The sequence below is a fragment of the Capra hircus genome, chromosome 2, assembly GCF_001704415.2.
Source record: "Capra hircus breed San Clemente chromosome 2, ASM170441v1, whole genome shotgun sequence".
Taxonomy (NCBI): Eukaryota; Metazoa; Chordata; class Mammalia; order Artiodactyla; family Bovidae; genus Capra; species Capra hircus.
The window spans coordinates 129,038,391-129,059,102 of NC_030809.1; the positions used below are offsets into that span (position 1 = coordinate 129,038,391).

Below are 20,712 nucleotides of genomic sequence, written 5' to 3' on the forward strand. Positions count from 1 at the left end.
CAAACTGGACTAAAGTTAGCAAAAATGTAAAGTTTGAGAGTGGCTGTTGGTAGGCAGCCATCCTTTCTGAGCTTTTAATGTACTTAAACAAGCACCACTTATAACCAAACATGTCTTGGCAAAGATATATTTCAGGAAATAACATCAGACAGTTTTATCTAAAAGTATGATCTACAAAAAGGCTGGAATATAGAAATTAAAGGGCTCAGTGTGTCTTCAGGCCCCACATCAATGTTTCTCCTGAGGTGAGGGTTACTAGGGTCTCTGGAGTGCTGGGCGGATGCTGAGAAAGCCCCTGACATTCCCAGTGTCCCTTTCCCTACAGTGATCATGTTCTCCCCAGAGTCAGGTCTGGCCTCCCTTCCAACTTTCTTCTAACACTTTCTTCTCAACAAGTTTCAAGCATGAGCAAGACTCATCCCAAGCCAGTCTGTGGGAGACTCAACCAACTGGCGGAGGTATTAAGTACATAGCATACTGCTTTAGAATTCTAGCAAGACACAGATCCTTCTAAGCCTCACTTACTCATCTGTAAAATGGAGATAATATTAGCTGCTTCACTGGGTTGTTCTGAGGATTATATAAGATAGTCACATATGATAAAGCCAAATCAACATTGCAGTACAACTATAAAAAGGTTAGATTTGTGTATGAAATTAATGATAAAAGACCACTGCTTAGATATCCCTGGTGAAATATTTGTGGTTCAACAGTAAAGAAAATCAGAGACTTCTCTAAAAGGACAAAATAATGTGACCTACACACATAGAATGGAGAAGGAAATGGCCACCCAATGCAGGATTCTTATCTGGAAAATCCCATGGGCAGAGGAGCCTGGCAGGCGACAGTCAGTCCATAGTGTCACAAAGAGTCAGACGTGACTGAAACAACTGAGCACACAACATGCACACAGAAAAATAAGAATCATCTCATCTCTAGATATTAAATGTTGGAAGATCCCAGCATGACATGTGCTGAGTTTTCAACTGAAAAGTTTCGGACCCAGGACACTTTTACTCATGCAATACAAACAATAGAAAGAACTCAAATACTCAAGTACCCAGAGTGCAGCCCACACAGTCTTCACCGGAAAAAAAAAAAAGAAAAAGTTATTCAAAACATACTCTATCCAAAGAAAGCAGCCAGTGGCATCCTCTTAAAATATAGGTCAGATCATCTCATTGTTTTGTTCAAAACTGTGTCCCTGTCCATTCACCTTTGGGTGTGATGACATTGGTCAAAAAGAAACTCTGTGAGAAATTTTGGCCCTAGTTACTTTTCTTATCACATGGCTGACTATCCTCAGCACTGGTCACTCAGCTCTACTTGCAGTAACTTTCTTGCTGGTCCTCAAATAAGCAGGCAGATCCCTTCCTCTGGGCCTTCACAGAGCCAGTCCTCTCTGCCTGGAATGCAAAACTCATTCTCTCATTTTCTTGCACAAATGTCCCTTCTCCCTGTGGCCTCCTCTGACTAAATATTTACTTGATTATCCTTCTCCTTATTCCATTTTCCCCATTCTTGCCAGCTACATCATGTTCTAGAATGTGGTTCTCTGTGTCTCCTGTATCTATTAATTTGGTTCCACCTTTTTTCTCTTTTTACTGAGGTCTGAGCCTTTTGCTCAACTTTTTCTAAAATTAGTCTATGTTATTTAAATGTTTCTGCATTAAAAAAAAAATGTTGACTTCCTCTTGGTCTATGATTACTTCTATTCCTTAATAACTTCTTTTTGCTTTATGGATGATACAATCTCTCAAACGTCTCTAAGAATATGTATTAGAATTTTTTAATTCTCTACTATTTCTTGCACTATTTCTATACCTGGGATCTGTTGTTTGTCCATCTTTGTCTTCCTTTCCCAAGGTTTTTAAGTATCCTCCAAAGATCTAATAACCTTTCATTAACAATTCATATTTATGAATAAAATTTGATTCAACTCAGTATAAATAAATTGCTATCCTTTTCAGTAGTCTCTATCAGACTATCTATGCAGGAAGTACTGACTAAGTGTCCCCTTGTAAGTTGCTAGTTCCCATTGAAACTAAACTTTCCTTTATGCTACATACCTGGGAGTCAGAAGGCTAGTTCAAAAACTCCACAAATGCCAAGTAAGGCGTATGCTACTTTGGAAGTAGACAACTTCCGTCAATACACTTCTGACGGGCGCTATCCTTCCTATGTGTGGGCATGTTCAGTCATGCCTGACTCTTTGCAGCTCCCAAGACTGTAGCCCACCAGGCTCCTCTATTCACGGGATTCTCCAGGCAAGAATACTGGAGTGGGTTGCCATTTCCTACTCTGGAGATCTTCCCAACCCAGGGATCAAACCCACATCTCTTGCATCTCTGCCACTGGCAAGCAGATTCTTTACCACTAGTGCCGCCTGGGAAGCCCTTTTCCTATAATATTGTGGAAAATGGTGTCCTTTCAGGTTCTTTGCCCTCATTATACAAGCACCACATGGGAAGCCCAGACTGTGATCAAACCCTTCCCCAAATCTATTACTCTATATAGAAGGTAAGTCTGGGATTTCCATCTGTGAACAAGTGTTCTAGAATTCTGTTCCCAAAACGCATAGGAGGATGAGGAGCCAAATTAGACCATGTACATTTGGCTCTTCCCAGTCCTGCTTTTTCATCGTCCCCCAGCTCCAAACTGAATTTCTCTGCAGCTCAGCTAGGAAGAGCTCCACAATATCTTCCCTCTGTTCTAATCTGTGAGTTTTTTCACCCATCTGCTTTATCTATTATATAATCCCTTCCACTTTCAGAATTCTAAAAGCTTGTTAAATCTCTGGTTTCCTGGAGGAATCCACTCTGGTTCACAGTATTAAAAGGAACTCATTATGTTAATATTCTTACCATTTAGTGGGATCTGTGGAGAAGGCAGTGGCACCCCACTCCAATACTCTTGCCTGGAAAATCCCATGGACAGAGGAGCCTGGAAGGCTGCCGTCCATGGGGTCGCTGAGGATCGGACACAACTGAGCGACTTCACTTTCACATTTCACTTTCATGCGTTGGAGAAGGAAATGGCAGCCCACTCCAGTGTTCTTGCCTGGAGAATCCAGGGACGAGGGAGCCTGGTGGGCTGCCATCTATGGGGTCGCACAGAGTCAGGCACGACTGAAGCGACTTAGCAGCAGCAGTGGATGGAATAGAGGTTCATATGTGTGCCCAGTTTACCCCCATAGACTGAAAAACGGGGTGAAAGGGTTAACTATACAGTGGCAAGAAGCAAATTTTTTAATAAATTAGAATAGTAGGAGTAGGAATGTGAATCAAGGATGTTGCTAAGAGGAATCTCCATGCCATTCCCTATTATCTAGTTTTTAACCCCCAATAAAAGGAATTTTACTATGTCTTTGTATCCTTACTTCTCATGAAATGTAACAAAATGATCGGCTGGAGTGGACACCTAACGTTTTAGTCTATATCTAGGAATTTCAGAGCGGGTACCTGTGGGAGTCAGCCAGAAGTCTGGACTCTGGTCTTAAGTCTTACAGCAAAGATGGCAATAAACTTCACTAGAGAATAGGATGGCTCAGGCTCCAAACAATTTTTTTGAATGACATTAATTCTATAGAAAACAACCTATAAAATGTCATGGATGAAATATCTTTTAAACTTATTTTCATATATGCTCACTCTTACATCTTTTTGCTTTTTTTTAATTTGGCCATTTGATTTATTCTTTATTCTTTTCATCTCTACCTTCTCTGTAAAATTCTGTAGGAAAATAATTCAAGATGATAGACAAAGCAACATCTTAACTTCATTACAGTTTTCCATCCCTTAACAATTATCATGACTAGAGAATGACAGATGCAATTGGCCCAGGAGCCTAATACTAAAACTGAGTTTTTGAGAACAAAAACTGATGATATCAAAGCCAGCAGGACAAAGGAGGGAGGCACAAATCCCCTACATTCTCTAATTTAAAACAATGGAAGGAAAATCCTTGTTTTTATTTTAAATTGATGACTCAAATTTGGGCAAGAGACAGTGGGATATAATAGGATTGTCCCATTTAATGCAAATATTAATCTACCATTGTTCTCTTATTTGCCTTAATGACTGCTGAGATGTACATATGTCTATGATGGCTGTCACTTATCATCTGAAGTTTCTTTAGATGGTGGAAAATCTCCCTTGGGAGGGTTTTATAATTAGCATAGCCAACCATCATCTGTTTTGTATGATTTTGGAGACAGAATTTTTAGGTCCCTTCCAGCTCTGAGCCTGTTTCTGGGTCTAAACAAAACGAAACATTTCCAAACAATTTTCCCAAATGCACACATCAGCACTTCCTGGTGCTGCCTTCTCTCAACTATTAGGGTGAATTTGCAAACAACTACTCACCATCCTTTATCTCAATACCACTCACCCCGAAACTTCTGACTGTTCAAGTATGCTCCAGTCCCACCTTGTCACTTCTGCTTCCTCTTAGCTCCGCTACTGCACTCACTATACACAAGTACACACACCTGCTTATTCTCTTTAGCTCATCAACTAATCCCTCGTTTCCCCTCCAAGTCAAGCTGCCCAGCTGCAGAATGCATCATTAAATCAGAGTTTGTATGTTCTTCTTCCTGATGCAATGTGAAGTAAATCACAGTTTCAAAAGGTGTTTTTTCTGGAAAATTCCTTTCTGCTTTTGAACAGCCAAGTTTTTACATAAATAAGATAATGGAAAGTTTTGGCCTTCGTAGGTAAACAGGTGTCACACCTGCATGCAATGATCCATCACTCAGAAATATTATTTATCAAGGTCAAAATTACCTAATTTTGGTTTGTTATAGTATTAATCCATCCCTGATATATATATTACAAAAATTCTAAATAAAATCAGTGTATTTAACAAAAATACTTTAGAGTCAAGTAGGTTTATGAGTTCTATCTTTCCACTGCCTTCTATTATAAAATCAGGAAAAAATGGAAATAATAATAGGTAATGTTTCTTGAGTTCTTATCATGTGCCATGATCTATTCTCAGCATTCCCAATGGAAAAAATTTCTTTACTCCTCACAACATCCTTATAGAGTTCATGTTATTCCTAGGCAGATTTTATGCATAATAAAATGAGATAAAGAGACTTTCCCATATCCCACACAAAATCACTGCTATCATAATGCAGTCAAGATTTAGTCCTATAGCCTAGTTCCATAATTCATGGTCTTAACCAATATCTTGTAATGCCTCAATATAATGAAATAGTCCTATATACTAAGAAGGCCTTGAAAAATTATTTATGAAAAATAAAACTGATGGAGCACCAATGATGACATCAAAACTTTTAATAATAATATAGCTACATGCTGGGAGATTTTAACAAAATGCGTTAAAAGAAATAGTTGCTTACAGCCAAGAAAAGAAACCCAAAGCCCTTTCTTTAGAAGAGTTGTACCATGCACATGCTACATTCAAATACTCTACTCCACAACAGAGGAAAGGAAGAGTGTGCCTGGAATAAACGGGAACTCTTCAAGTGTCTATTGGGTCACTTGCTGAAAGCAAAGGGGATATAGATGAGTATCAAAAGGAGGTGATTATAAACATTGGCTATGACATTGTGACAAGTTACAGAAATGAGAACTATAATAGTCATCAGCATCTCCTCTTCATTTTGCTATGAATGTGTGTGTGTGTACAGGATATATATACACACACACACACGTATATATGTATATCTTTTTATTTCCCTATTTTCTTATCATATAACATAAGATACACTTACTGATTTTGTAACATGGTATTTAAGCATGGTTAATTCTACATCATATTATTTAATTTATAGGACATCAAGAAGAAGAGTAAGCATCACTCAAGGACTTAACCTTCTATTCCAGGGTCAGTTCAGTTCAGTTCAGTCACTCACAGTTCAGTAAGAATACACTTACTTAGTCATCTAATATTATCCCTATATAATAATTCAGTTCAGTTCAGTCTCAACTCTTTGTGACCCCATGGACTGCAGCACACCAGGTTTCCCTGTCCATCACAAACTCCCAGAGCTTGCTCAAACTCATGTCCATTGAGTCAGTGATGCCATTCAACCATCTCATCCTCTGTTGTCCCATTCTCCTCTTGCCTTCAATCTTTTCCAGCATCAGGGTCTTTTCCAATGAGTCATTTCTTCACATCAGGTGGCCAAGTATTGGTGTTTCAGCTTCAGCATCAGTCCTTCCAATGAATATTCAGGACTAATTTCCTTTGGGGTTGATTGGTTTGATCTCCTTGCAGTCCACGGGACTCTCAGGAGTCTTCTCCAACACCACAGTTCAAAAGCATCAATTCTTTGGCGCTTAGCTTTCTTTATGGTCCAACTTACACATCCATACATGACTACTGGAAAAACCAAAGGTTTGACTAGATGGATCTTTGCTGGCAAATAATGTCTCTGCTTTTTAATATGCTGTCTAGGTTGGTCATAGCTTTTCCTCCAAGGAGAAAACACCTTTTAAATTCATAGCTGCAGTCACCATCTGCAATAATTTTGGAACCCAAGAAAATAAAATCTGTCACTGTTTCCATTTTTTCCCTATCTATTTGCCATGAAGTGATGAAACCAAATGCCATGATCTTTGTTTTCTGAATGTTGAGTTTTAAGCCAACTTTTTCATTCTCCTCTTTCACTTTCATCAAGAGGCTCTTTAGTTCCTCTTTGCTTTCTGCCATAAGGGTGGTGTCATCAGCCTATCTGAGGTTATTAATATTTCTCCTGGCAATCTTGATTCCAGCTTGTGCTTCATCCAGTCCAGCGTTTCTCATGATGTACTCTGCATATAAGTTAAATAAGCAGGGTGACAATATACAGCCTTGATGTACTCCTTTTCCTATTTGGAACCAGTCTGTTGTTCCATGTCCAGTTCTAACTGTTGCTTCTTGACCTGCTCATATATTTCTCGGGAGGCAGGTCAGGTTGTCTGGTATTCCCATCTCTTTCAGAATTTTCCACATTTTTTTTGTGATCCACACAATCAAAGGCTTTGGCATAGTCAATAAAGAAGAAATAGATGTTTTTCTGGAACTCTCTTGCTTTTTCGATGATCCAATGGATGTTGGCAATTTGATCTCTGGTTCCTCTGCCTTTTCTAAATCCAGCTTGACTGTCTGGAAGTTCATGGTTCATGTACTGTTGAAGCCTGGCTTGGAGAATTTTGAGCATTAGTTTACTAGTGTGTGAGATGAGTGCAATTGTGCGGTATTGTTTGGCATTGCCATTTTTTGGGGATTGGAATGAAAACTGAGCTTTTCCAGTCCTGTGGCCACTGCTGAGTTTTCCAAATTAGCTAGCATATCGAGTTCAGCACTCTCACAGCATCATCTTTAAAAATTTGAAATAGCTCAACTAGAATCCCATCACCTCCCCTAGCTTTGTTCGTAGTGATGCTTCCTACATTACTTAGAAAAATGTTACTTAAAAAGAGAAAATCTACCTGAGGAACTAAAGCACTCCTCCTAACTTACTGCCTTTCACAGTTTGGAAAACTGCAAAGGGAAAGGCAAAGGCAAAGCACTCGCTCAATCATGTCCGACTCTTTGCGACCCCATGGACTGCAGCCCACTAGGCTCCTCCATCCGTGGGATTCTCCAGGCAAGAACACTGGAGTGGGTTGCCATTTCCTTCTCCAGGAGATCTTCCCAACCCAGGGATCGAACCCAGGTCTCCCGCATTGCAGACAGACGCTTTACCATCTGAGCCAGCAGGGAAGCTCGTATAGGCCTTAAGCATATAGGTTTAATTATAGTCAAAATGAGATTCAAGAAACAAACAAAAAACCTCCTTTCATAACTTATTGGTTCTGATTTTCTGGAGAACTCTAATACAGGTATTATTTTTAATCACGTAAACAAACTAAGCCAGCTGCTACTCAAGATTTTAAAAGAAGGAAAAAGAACAGTGGCCTGATTTCTCATACTTTTTGTGAGTTGGTTCTGTTGTTGGTGTTTTGGTTGCCAGGAAACTGCTGATTGCATGCTTTCTGCAGTACTATTGGTAGGCAACACTTTGTCACACATCTGGAGCATGATCTCGGCAGACATCTGGAGCTTGTCCTTCTGTAGCATTTTTATTTCTCATCTTAACCTTCTTTACCACAAAGTGATATCTATCTATTCAAGCCTAGGAGAATGCCAGTGCTAAGTACAGTGTGAGAAGTGAAGTGAAGTGAAGTCACTCAGTCATGTCCGACTCTTTGTGACCCCATAGACTGGGGCCTACCAGGCTCCTCTGTCCATGGGATTTTCTAGGCAATAGTACTGGAGTGGATTGCCATTTCCTTCCCCAGGGGATCTTCCCAACCCAGGGCTCGAACCTGGGTCTCCCGCATTGTATACAGACGCTTTACCATCTGAGCCACCAGGGAAGTCCGAGAAGCATAATCTAACTGCCATCTCTTGGCTGTCTTGCCCACCTAGCAGCTGTTAGATATTAAGAGAAAATCCAAATATCTATCACTCCATCTGAACAGAATCATCTATTAACTCCTTACAACCATATTTATCCATATATTTACTAGTATAATTAGTTGCAAATGTAATTCAAATAACAATTGTGGTTGTCACCCCAAATCTAGTTTACCAAACATCAACGAGTAGCATGAATACAATCTTGTGACCAAGGTTTGACTCACTTTTAAAGGTACTCCTAATAATGTCAGCCCCTTTGCCTGTGATTCTATTAAAGGATGAGTCCATTAATCATCTTTATCTGATAAGCATAAAAGAAGGTATTCAAAGGGCTTCTAGGAAGTCTCAAAAACAAATTACAGAAAAGTAAGTTCATCCCCTTTCCTTTCTTACCACTGGATATAAATAAACATGTGGCCTTATTGCTACTGAAACAATTATTCAATGAATTATCTGGGCTACTTGGGCCAGAATTGGGTAGGGAATTGCAGAATGTTTAGCAGCATCCCTGTTCTCTACAACTAGATGATAGTGGACGCCTTCCAGCTGTGACAAAAGTTTTAGATATTTTCAAATGTCCCTTTGGGGGTAAAATCTCTCCCACATGAGAAATGCTGACTTAGAAGCTGGAGAAATGGATGGCCATGGGGGCTGGGAGAAGAGACCAAAATAAACTAGATTCACAATTACATCATTGAGTTTCAAGGTCAGCTAATTCTGAAACCCTCTTCACAACTGGACTGCTAGGCAAAATAACAAATTCTTTTATCTCTTAACCGTGTAAGTTGATCTATTGCCTGTATTGTGCAGCTTAATGTAGTGAATGCGAGACCTGGAGTGAATGGGATAGTGGTAGGAAGAGATAGAATGATGCAATCTTTTCATTTTAAACATTTTTTTTTAAATAAATCCAATGCAACTTTTAAATCTTTTTTATTTATCTTTGATTCTGCCAGGTCTTCATTGCTGCGTGGGCTTTCTCTAGTTGGGAAGAGCAAGGGCTGCTCTGCAGTTGTGGTGCGCGGGCCTCTCATTGCTGTGGCCTCTCTTGTTGCTGAGCACTCTCGGGAAATGCCCAGGCTTCAGGAGTTGCAACCCCTGGGCTCTAGCATACAGGCTCAATGGCTGTGGTGCACAGACTCAGTCGCTCTCTGGCATGTGGGATCTTTCCAGATCAGGGATGGAACCCATGTCTCCTGTATATTGGCAGGTGGCTTCTTTACCACTGAACCACCTGGGAAGCCCTAGAATGATACCATCTTAAAGCAAAGATTTGTGAAAGAAAGTAAGAACTATGGGATATGAGGCACACAATAGTTTTTAATTCAGAGAAGGAAGTGCCACCATAGTTTGTCGTAAAGATAAAAGGAAAGGGCCAAGACACAAGACAGAATTACTCTGTTAGAAGATATTTTATATGATGCTAGCTCTCATTTTTTATTCTCCTGCATACTTGTCTCAGCAGTAAGCCTAATATGCTTGCAGAGTGCCTTGGCTCTCCCACTCCCATAAATGATTACTTCATATATCCAATCTCCTCAAACCAACGTCTCCCCATCTTCAGTGTTAGCCAGTGACATTGCTCCCTACTTCCACTAAGAAAAATTTAAAAAGCAGAGAGTATACATCTTCTGTATAAGTAAAAATTACAGTAAGGTTATGTGTAAACATAAATTTATCTATACATACAATTAACATATGTATCAGTATATATGTACTCATTTATTTTTCCACAAAGCTGATGGTTAAACCTTTAGCATCACATCACTGATCTCTGGGAAAATCCCTTAACTATGAAAATTTATAGACACAATTTTGCATCTCAAAATTAGATGTGACCAAGAATTACCCCACAGTTTCACTGTAAGAATTAATGATATAACCTAAAAATGACTAATATTTTTTTATTATGTTTAAGAAGGTTTCTTCTATTATTTCTTTATTTACCAAGACGAGATGCTGCTGATGTTTAGCAAATGCTTTTTTTGGAGGGCAGCATTTTCTGATATGATAGACTTTTCTCCTTTATTTATTTTCTTTCCCTGGGTCTTTGTTGCCGCGTATGGGCTTTCATTAGCTGTGGTGAGCAGGGGCCACTCTCCACTGCCGTGCGCAGGCTTGTAGTAGCTACTTGCTGCAGAGCAAAGGTCCTAGGTGTACGGGCTTCAGCAGTTGTGGCTCACGGGCTAAGTTGCCCCACAGCATGTGGGCTCTTCCTGGACCAGGGGCCGAACCCCTGTTTCTTGCATTGGCAGGCAAATTCTTAATCACTGAACCACCGGGGAAGTCCGATTTTTCTCCTTAAATGTTTTAATGACAGAAGTTATTATGGTAAATTTCCCAGTATTGAATTACCTTTTCATTCCTGAGATAAGCCTGTTTAGGCAGTAGATAAAATGCCCTGATTTATTCACTGTGTTTTATACTTGGGTCTTCTTTAAGGACTAGAACATGTATAGCAAGTGAATGTTTGGCCAATCTGCATAATGGTGTGGTCATAAGATGTCAACTGTCAGGGAGCTGGAATCAAATTCTGACCTCATGGCTTACTATGACTTAGGCAAATTAAAATCACTGAGTCTTAATTTTTTCATCTTTCCTCAGAACTACTATTAAGTTGCTGCACTGAAACTCTTCAAGGATAAAATGTGAAAAGATATGTAAAAACCCTAGCCAGGACCTTTGCTCTCAGTAAACATTACCTGTTCTGCGAGCTAACAAGGCAACAGCTTAGCACATGTATATACTTTCACGCGGATCAGGGTGGCCTTTCTCCTGAATTACAGTGGAAAAGTCCAACTGTGTATCCATAAATAGCAAGGGCAATATAAATACCACACTAAGTAAAATATTTTTGGCTATTACTGCTTTAATAAGAACAGTCACTAGTGAGTGAATCTCCTGGCTGGGGTTACCTTTCCAGCAATCTGTCTTTTGTATAACAGGACTGTTTGATCCAAACATGTGTTCATGTTGAACCTTTCCCAGTACTCCTTATTTATAACTACACCATAGCCAGTGTAGTTCTTCTTACATATAATCTCTAAAACATATTTGCCATTGACTAGTTACTGCCATTTCCTTCTCTGAATTTCTTTCTAGGACACATGGAAAGGAGGAAAGCCACTGTTTGCACAGCCAAACATCTTCTCTGTCCAGAAATTTCCTTTGGCAGTCAAAGCAGTAGGTTTCTAAGTATGATGAGAATACACACTGCATTGTGAATTGTGAAAGCAGCTACCAGTGCTGTGCCTGGCTTAAACCAGGTTTTAAATAAATGTTAAATGAATGAATAATCAAAAGGATAAGAATCCAATTTTTTAAGTCTTTTTTTGGGAAATATCATAGTACCTTAGAGAACTGGGAAAATGTTTCAGTAGAAAATATAACTTATCCATCCACCCACTCATTCATTCAATAAATATTGACTGAGAGCTTGTTATTTTCCAGGCAATCACTGTGAATATTGTGCTCAGTACTCATGCTGGTCCACTTTGAAAGACTGCAGTCTGCTGAGGAGATGAATGTTGAATATAATTCTAAAATAACTGACTGATGGAAATGTGCTATTATACCAATATATAATAGAGAATAAAAATAGAAATAGTTCATGTTTTATCTAAAAGTTATAGGATTCAGTGCATTAAACCTCCTTTAATCTACATTTGTACTGTTATTATTCAAGAATAACAACTGAATATATCATGATCAAGTTCTGAATACTGAATAACTCAAGCTGTAGTTCAAGGTCTAATGTTAAATAAGCTAATTATAAACTCATATTCACTATTGGAGGCTGGGCCAGTCTTCTTGCTGTGCTAAACATTTCTGTCCTGCCTGTTAGCAAAACAACAGCAAAAAGTACTTCTACCTAAAAACAAATAGCTAAATCTTTGAGTGCACATCTAGTATAAAACATAAAATCCTGACTAGACAGAAGTAACACAAACGAGAGAACAAAATATGTTCAATAATCAAACTAAAAATTTACTGTGATAAAAGCAGACGAAAAATAACAGATGAACTCCACTAAAGATGAAGAAAGGTCCTGTTAGATAATTAAGAATGCTTTCAGACAAATCTGAATCTACAAGCTGAACATGGGTAACTTTTGCTTCTGGTGAGATAAAACAACAAGCAAACAATTAGCATGCAGTATGCTTATCCTCGACAATAACTGCCAAATCATTTGTTGGCTCATTCCCATAATTTTCTGGCAACAGTCATAGGACTCTCAAGATGTCAGCTCCTACCCACACAAGCTCCACTATGAATGCTTGAGGAGCTCTTGATAAGACCCCTACAAGCCTTGAGAGCCTGTCTCACCCTCCTTCCACTTGATGTAGTAGGCAGAGCCCCTCCCATCAACTTTCTACCCCTATAAAATGATCCTCTCAAGGAGCTTTAGGGAAAACAATATTCTAAAAGGCAGAATAAACTTTCCCTCGGGGAAGGGGATTGCCAAGGCCTGGCTGTCTCCTTATAAACAGAAATGGAAAAGTGCAGTGAACACCAAATGGAACTCCTGAGTTCCCTGTGCTATACAGCAACCAACTTAGAGGGATGGGATGGAAGGGGTAAGAAGGAGGCTCAAGAGGAAGAGGATATATGTACACATATGGCATGGCAACCCACTCCAATACACTTGCTTGGAGAATCCCATGGACAGGGGAGCCTGGAGGGCCCCAGTCCATAGAGTAGCAAAGTGTCAGACAAGACTGAAGTGAATTAGCACACACATGGCTGATTCCCATTGTTGTACAGCAGAAACTAACACAACATTGTAAAGCAGTTATATTCCAATAAAAAATGCAGCGTGAACACAAAACAGATACAAAGAAATATTCTAATATAGTTGACACACTTTCTCACTTGGATCCCTCTCACTAGAATGTAAAATCCTTGAGTATACTCCACCAACCTAAAAAACAAAAATAAAATTATCCTCACCCCCCAAGGACATCTACATTGTTAAACTGATCAGTCAGACTTTCTTTTCCAGACTTCTGAGTTATTGGCCAGATTTTATATTGAAATCATCTTTAAAAAAAATTCATTATCACTGTAACCTCTCAAATGTGTCAACATCTTTTAGTCAGCTCCTCCTTCAAGCATTCTCTTTCCTTTGCCTACAAGAGTACCCTTTTGGTTATACTCCCAACTCAGATCAACTCTCAGCCTCCTCAACCCATTATTAGAGTTCTTCATGCCTAGACTGTAAGACTTCTTGTTCTACACTCTCATCTAAATCTACAGATTCAATTATTGATCGAGTCAACTGGTGATTAGATACACAGGTCTTCCAAACTTATGTTAGTACCTACTTTTGCTAACCAAAAGAAATCAAAGAGGATTTTTACCTTTATTTTAAAAAAAGGTGAAAAGTGAAAACAGTGTTCAGCATGGATACTATAGCAAGCCGGTTACAAAGGCAGCCTACACTCTGAGCAATGAGACTGGTGCTGCCAACCTCCTTCCCAGGATTTATACTCAGCATCTCAACATTTAGACACCACAACTTTGAACGGAGCAAGGAAGCATCTGTGATTTATCTCAATTTGTTGTGTGCATCCATTAGCAAGACGTGCTCTAAGGTAATTGTGTCTTTGTTTTATGCCATTTCAGCTTATAAAAGCTTTCATAGGAATGTTCTGCTTTCAGACAGCAGGGGAAAAATGTATAATATAGAACCATAATGAAAAACCATACAGCTCCTCATATCCTAGATGCACCTCAAGCTCAACATGCTGCTGCTGCTAAGTCACTTCACTCATGTCCAATGCTGTGCGACCCCATAGACAGCAGCCCACTAGGCTCCCCTGTCCCTGGGACTCTCAAGGCAAGAACATTGGAGTGGGTTGCCATTTGCTTTTCCAACGCATGAAAGTGAAAAGTGAAAGTGAAGTCGCTCAGTCGTGTCCAACTCTTAGCGACCCCATGGACTTCAGCCTACCAGGCTCCTCCGTCCATGGGATTTTCCAGCCAAGAGTACTGGAGTGGGGTGCCATTGCCTTCTCCCAAACTCATCATCAGTTCAGTTCAGTTCAGTCGCTCAGTCATGCCCAATTCTTTGCGACCCCATGAATCGCAGCACGCCAGGCCTCCCTGTCCATCACCAACTCCCGGAGTTCACTCAGACTCACGTCCATTGAGTCAGTGATGCCATCCAGCCATCTCATCCTGGGTTGTCCCCTTCTTCTCCTGCCCCCAATCCCTCCTTGCGTCAGGGTCTTTTCCAATGAGTCAACTCTTCACATGAGGTGGCCAAAGTACTGGAGTTTCAGCTTTAGCATCATTCCTTCCAAAGAAATCCCAGGGCTGATCTTCAGAATGGACCGGTTGGATCTTCTTGCAGTCCAAGGGACTCTCAAGAGTCTTCTCCAACACCACAGCTCAGAAGCATCAATTCTTCGGTGCTCAGCTTTCTTCACAGTCCAACTCTCACATCCATACATGACTACTGGAAAAACCATGGCCTTGACTAGAGGGACCTTAGTCAGCAAAGTAATGTCTCTGCTTTTGAATATGCTATCTAAGTTGGTCATAACTTTTCTTCCAAGGAGTAAGCGTCTTTTAATTTCATGGCTGCAGTCACCATCTGCAGTGATTTTGGAGCCCCCAAAAATAAAGTCTGACACTGTTTCCACTGTTTCCCCATCTATTTCCCATGAAGTGATGACTTAACATAGCCAAAGCCAAATTCCCGATTTCTCTCTACCAAAACAAAACAATACAAATGAATGAATAACAAAATAAATTCCCCTCTACCAAAACAACTACCTGATTGTCTTCTGGTGTTTTCTATCTCAATTCAATTGATAATCCATATCCTAGTCATATAAATTTGAAACTTAATGTAGTTCTTTTCCTTACTTCCATATTCAATGAATTATTTAGATTCAGTCTTTAAATATATCTTAAGTGGATTCATACTTCTTTAACCTGCCTTTCACCACCTTGGTATAGGCCTCCATTTGCCCAAGACTTAATTTCTGAATTGCCTAATAATTGCTATCTTCACATTCATTCTTATTCCAATCCAATTCTTTCTTCAAACTACCATCAGAGTATGTTTTCAGTTAAAATTTCATCACTGTTCTCTTTTTTGCTTAGAAACTCCTCAATGGCTTTTCAGCCCATGGAGAACAGACTTACAGCCTTCATGTAGCACACAATACCTTACATGGTTTTGCCATCACCTACATCTGCAGCTTCATCTTACACCATCCGCTCTTGATTTTTGTTCCACCTTCACTAGCATTTTCTCACTTTCTAAAAATGTCATGCTCTCTCCCACTGCAGGGCCTTTGCTAGAACTCTTCTTTCTGCATAGGGTATTGTCTCAGCTTTGAAGAATAGGTATTCAGGTCAAATTTTACTTTCTGGAGTAAGAATTCTCATCCACCACAGAGCAGGTCAAGACCCTCATATTATGTGCTCTGGTAGCTGAATATGCAATTTCTACATACCACTTATCAGTGCTACATATTAAATAAAAATTGGTGCCATAGTCCAGAGAACATCTCTCTTTCCCCAATACGTCATGGCAACATCAGGCACCATGGGCACCTTTCTCACTACTGCACACCTAGAGCCAATCACTGGGCCTGTCATGTAATTAATGTTTAGTGAATTTTCATGGGACAAAAAACCAAATGAACTGATTCTGTAAAGAAAAAGATGGATTAATTTGATACAGTGAAATAATTAAATGCCTTTTTTTTTTCCAGTTTTATACCTTTGGTCTACATAAATACATCTTGATCAAGTAAAATTTGGCTCCAAAAATGCCAATTTTCTCACCCATGTACATATTAAGGTTTTTGAATGACTAGTTGGCAGCCAAAAAAGAATGATGTAGAACTTCTTGCTCTTTTTATTTATTATTAATTGAGACATATTGTTGATATACATATTTATAAATATATATATATTTTTACCATAAACATAAAAATGAAATATTTAAGGGAGCTGAACTCTCCCCATCTCTAACAGTGAAGCTGAGATAAAGGGTGATCTTTTTTAAATTCAGGAAAAGATATTTTTGACATCTTCTTGATACTAGTAAACCCCACAGTGATAGAACATTATACTTAGTGTGAATGGAGAGAAGTAGTGGGAATTCTCTGGGCAATGCTTTACTATGCTCTTAAGAAAGCATCTGATTTTAATTTTGAATGGTAAAACTTGAGTATAGTTGGCTAAGTTACCAGTCAGACAAAAAAAGAAAAGGCATCATTTTAAGTGGTTTATACAGTCTGCAATGATTACTGCCAACTTTGAGCTAAGAAAATTAGAGGCCACTGACCAAGAATATATATTCACAAACTGTATAGTTAATATCCAACCATAATCAAGTTTTTGGAAATCAACATATAAATCCAATGCATATATAACATTAAAGAGAAAATATGAATTAAACTATCACAAAGTATATCAAATTTTATTTTATATTTTTATTTTATTAGGTATTCATTTAATTTAAGATTATCTATTAGTGTTAAAATGTTCAGTTCAATGTGTCCTATAATTCAATAAAGACATATTACTAATTTTAATTACTAATTTTACTGCTAATATCATTGAATCAGACTTTTATAAGTCTCTAACTTTTTTCTAAAAAGCTCTAAATATGATGACCTAAGAATAAACACTAAAACCAGATTCTGAGCACTTTCAAATGGGAAAAATGGCAAATGCACATTGAGCTTACAAACTGAAGATATCTCCTCATTCATTCAACAAATAAATCTGTCAGATGCTATACTAACAGTTATGAATGTTTCTAACTTCAGAGAACTTAATCTAGTACCTTTTCCAGGAATTTTAATCTTAATTTTGGTCAATCCCCATCATATACAGCTTTATTCTTTAAACTCCAGCTTGTATGTGAAGTTGATGTGTAATAGTTCATATTGTGCCTGCATGCTTGGTCCTGTCTGATGCTGGGTCCCCATAGACTGCAACCCAACAGGCTCCTCAGTCCATGGAATTTTTCTGGTAAGAATACTGGAGTGGGTTGCCACGGCCTCTTCCAAGGGATCTTCCCAACCCAAGGATCGAACTGGTATTTCCTGCCTCTCCTTCATTGCAGGTGGATTCTTTACAGCTGAGCCACCAGGGAAGCCCCAATAGCTCCTATTATATACACCAAAAAGAGAAAATAAATTTTTGATTTATTGCTAGTTGATTGTGCTGTTTTTTCAAGTATTTTTTAAACTTTACTTCTTATATACATACACTATAATAAAAGTAAAAAGTGGATTCTGTGCTTCAAAGTGAAATTGTTTCTTTGATTCCTTTCAGTAGCATAGACTTCATATTTTAACTTACTTTAAGTCATTTATGAAAACAAGGTTTTTCATCTGTTCCTCATTACTATTTATACACCTTCTAGATCCACCCCAAAGGCTGGCAGGAATCTGCCTGGTTATGTTGTTGGAGAGAAGTATTCAAGTTGCTGGAGGGAAGCATGAATGAATGGGGTGTGTTCAGGAATCACCAGAAGTGTTTTTCTTGAACTGCATTGACTGTTCCTTAATGCCAGTTGACTCATTGACTCATACAAATTCACACACGCTTCCAGCATGATGAGGGAGAAAGGTGTCTATTCTCCATCCGTGTTATTTGAGTGAATTTGGAAAACCAGCCATCCTATCCAAGAACTGTTTTAATTGTTCATCACAAAATGATATCCTGCATTCAGATGAACTATGCCCTGATAGAATGTTCCAGGCACAACTATTACTATAGATAAATAATGTCAGTGGGCAAAATCAGCCATGCAGGCCTTGTCTTGACACTTTTCCCTGTGTCTTATAATCTTTAGTAACATGATTCCCTCCTAATCTGACCCTACTGGGACAGGAAACTCCTTAAGGACAGGGAATATGTGTTATTTGTATTTATATTACCAGTATTTAGCAAATAATTAGACTTTCAGTAGACAAAAGTGTTTGTAAAAGTAGGAGCAAAACAAGCAAAAAAAAAAATTAAAAGCAAAATGTGCCAATTCTCCATTTAACATTCTAATCAATTAATAAAGGAACTCACAACAGACAGAACAAAGACATCAGAATTGTATCACCTGAGAGCCTAAATTCTTGCTATCAACCCTGTCTACTTTGTTGATCTTAGAGTGGTTCAGTTTTAGCTAGAATCACTTAGGGAACCTTTTAAAAGATCCCTCCCAGATCGCAACTCAGATTAAATAAATCAAAATCTCTGAAAGTGAGAAGGAAGCATCTGTATTTCTTGAAGCTCCCATGATGACTTCAATGTGCAATTAAGCCTGAAAAACACTTTTGTGGAGAAACCTGAAGAATACAGTTATTTTATAGATATATATGTTTTAAAACAGCTAAGCTAGTTTCTAGATTGATAATAATGAAAATAATTTAAACAGAATTTCTTGGGGTAGAATGATTTTAATATTTCAGTTCCTCAATCCTAAAATACAGGTTATTTTCAGATCCACAAATGAAAGTAAATGTACTTGAAATTATGCATGATGTGATAGAAAATACATTCAACCTGGGGGAGGTTTCCTGGATTTTCAAGACCTTCATCCATAAATTAAACTGTGGCTCTCAGTTTCCTTACCTGTAAAAGGATCAGTTTACCATAAGTGATCTCCATGATTCTCCCCCACCCAAGATTCTAGAGCTGGTTTGAGGAGCATTCTGAATGATTATTTTAATGTTTCTAAAAGTAAAACTTTTCTTTTAAGGGAGTATCCTTTATAACTATGATGAAACAAGCCTTTTGTGGCAATGAATATTCTTTGTTTTATACTTGAGAGCTCTATTAAATAAAAAATAATAATAATAAATCTAGAGTCCTTTGATTTTGATGAAGGGTTTTCCTTGGCTCAGATTTTTTAAGCTTGAGTTCAGATACCAAAATCCCTGCCCATAGTCCACATGAATAATTCCAACACTGCTGGCTATCATCTTCTGCAAATCAGAGTCAATGCAGTAAGGTTGATTCTGAGCAAGAAAGTATTTTGCCAACTAAAGAGAACTCTGAGGATGAATTCTAACTGTCACCAATGTGCAGAGAAACGGGAAGTATATTATGATAAATACCTCAGAGTTAGGCATAAAATTAAGCCCATTGTTAAAAGTTTTATTCTGAAGCTTAATATCATATTTAATCTTTCCTTCATACTTTTATAACTGTTCATGGGGTTAACTGCCAGTATCTGTGTCCAAAGATAGTCCATGGCAGAGCCAAAGGCTTGTATTCTGCGCTCTTGACTCAAGTCCTGGATGTTTCTTGTTATGCCTCGCCATCATAACCAGGCACATTGTTAGTCATGCTCTTCTTTTTATTTTTATTTTAAATAGACTCAGCTTTTAATTTGGTTTACAGTGGCTACTTCTTCAATTTTTTTCAAGGCAAAAGGAGGGACTAAACAGATTCTCACTCTTGTACTTGGAGTCCAGTTGGGGGAATGGCATAAGACACAATGAGGGTGTCAGTCATTGTAAGGGTAGCAGCAGAAATGAAGTTCTGAGATCAGAGATAGAAACTGTAGTCTCAATTCTGCCATCAAATGACTGTATTGTCTTGGGAAAATCACAGTCTTTCTGGATCACAATTTCCTTAACAGTTAAATAAGAATGTATAGGTTGAGAATTTCTTGTACTTTCTTCTTCAATCCGTAAGTAAAAAGCGTTAGTCAATCAGCCGTGTCTGTCTCTTTGTGACCATATGGACTATAGCCCACCCGGCTCCTCAGTCCATGGGATTTTCCAGGCAAGAGTACTGGAGTGGGTTGCCATTTCCCTCTATAGGGGATACTCCCAACCAACAATCAAACTCATCTTTTGCCACGTCTCCTGCATTTGGGCTGATTCTTTACGACTGAGCCACCTAGACTCTAACAGAGATTACTGAGGTAAGCTTGATCTAAGCACAAGGATCTTTTACAAGCCTAGAATTTTCCAGGGATTTTGTGCCACTCCAATGGTTAGAACGCTATGCTTTCTCTGCTGAGGGAGAGGGTCCAGTCCATCATTGGGAAACCAAGATCCCACAAGCTGTGTGGTGTGGCCAAGTTAAAAAAAAATAATAACAATTTTCTGAGGCTAATTGCAGAAGAGGAAGTCAGATATCCAAAACCCAAGAATGATCTGCACACCATTGCTGGTCTGAAGATGGAGGAGACCGCTTGGCAAAGAGTGTGAGTGACCTCTAGGACTGAGACTATTTCTCTGTTGATGGCAAGGGAATGAAGACCTCAACACCTCCAATTGCAAGGGCCAAGAATGAGCTTGGAAGTAATATTTCCAC

At 38.7% G+C, this 20,712-nt stretch overlaps 1 pseudogene; it reads left to right on the forward strand.

Moving 5' to 3' along the window:
* Positions 405 to 20,712, forward strand: part of LOC102184561 — a 57,781-nt pseudogene continuing 37,473 nt past the window's right edge.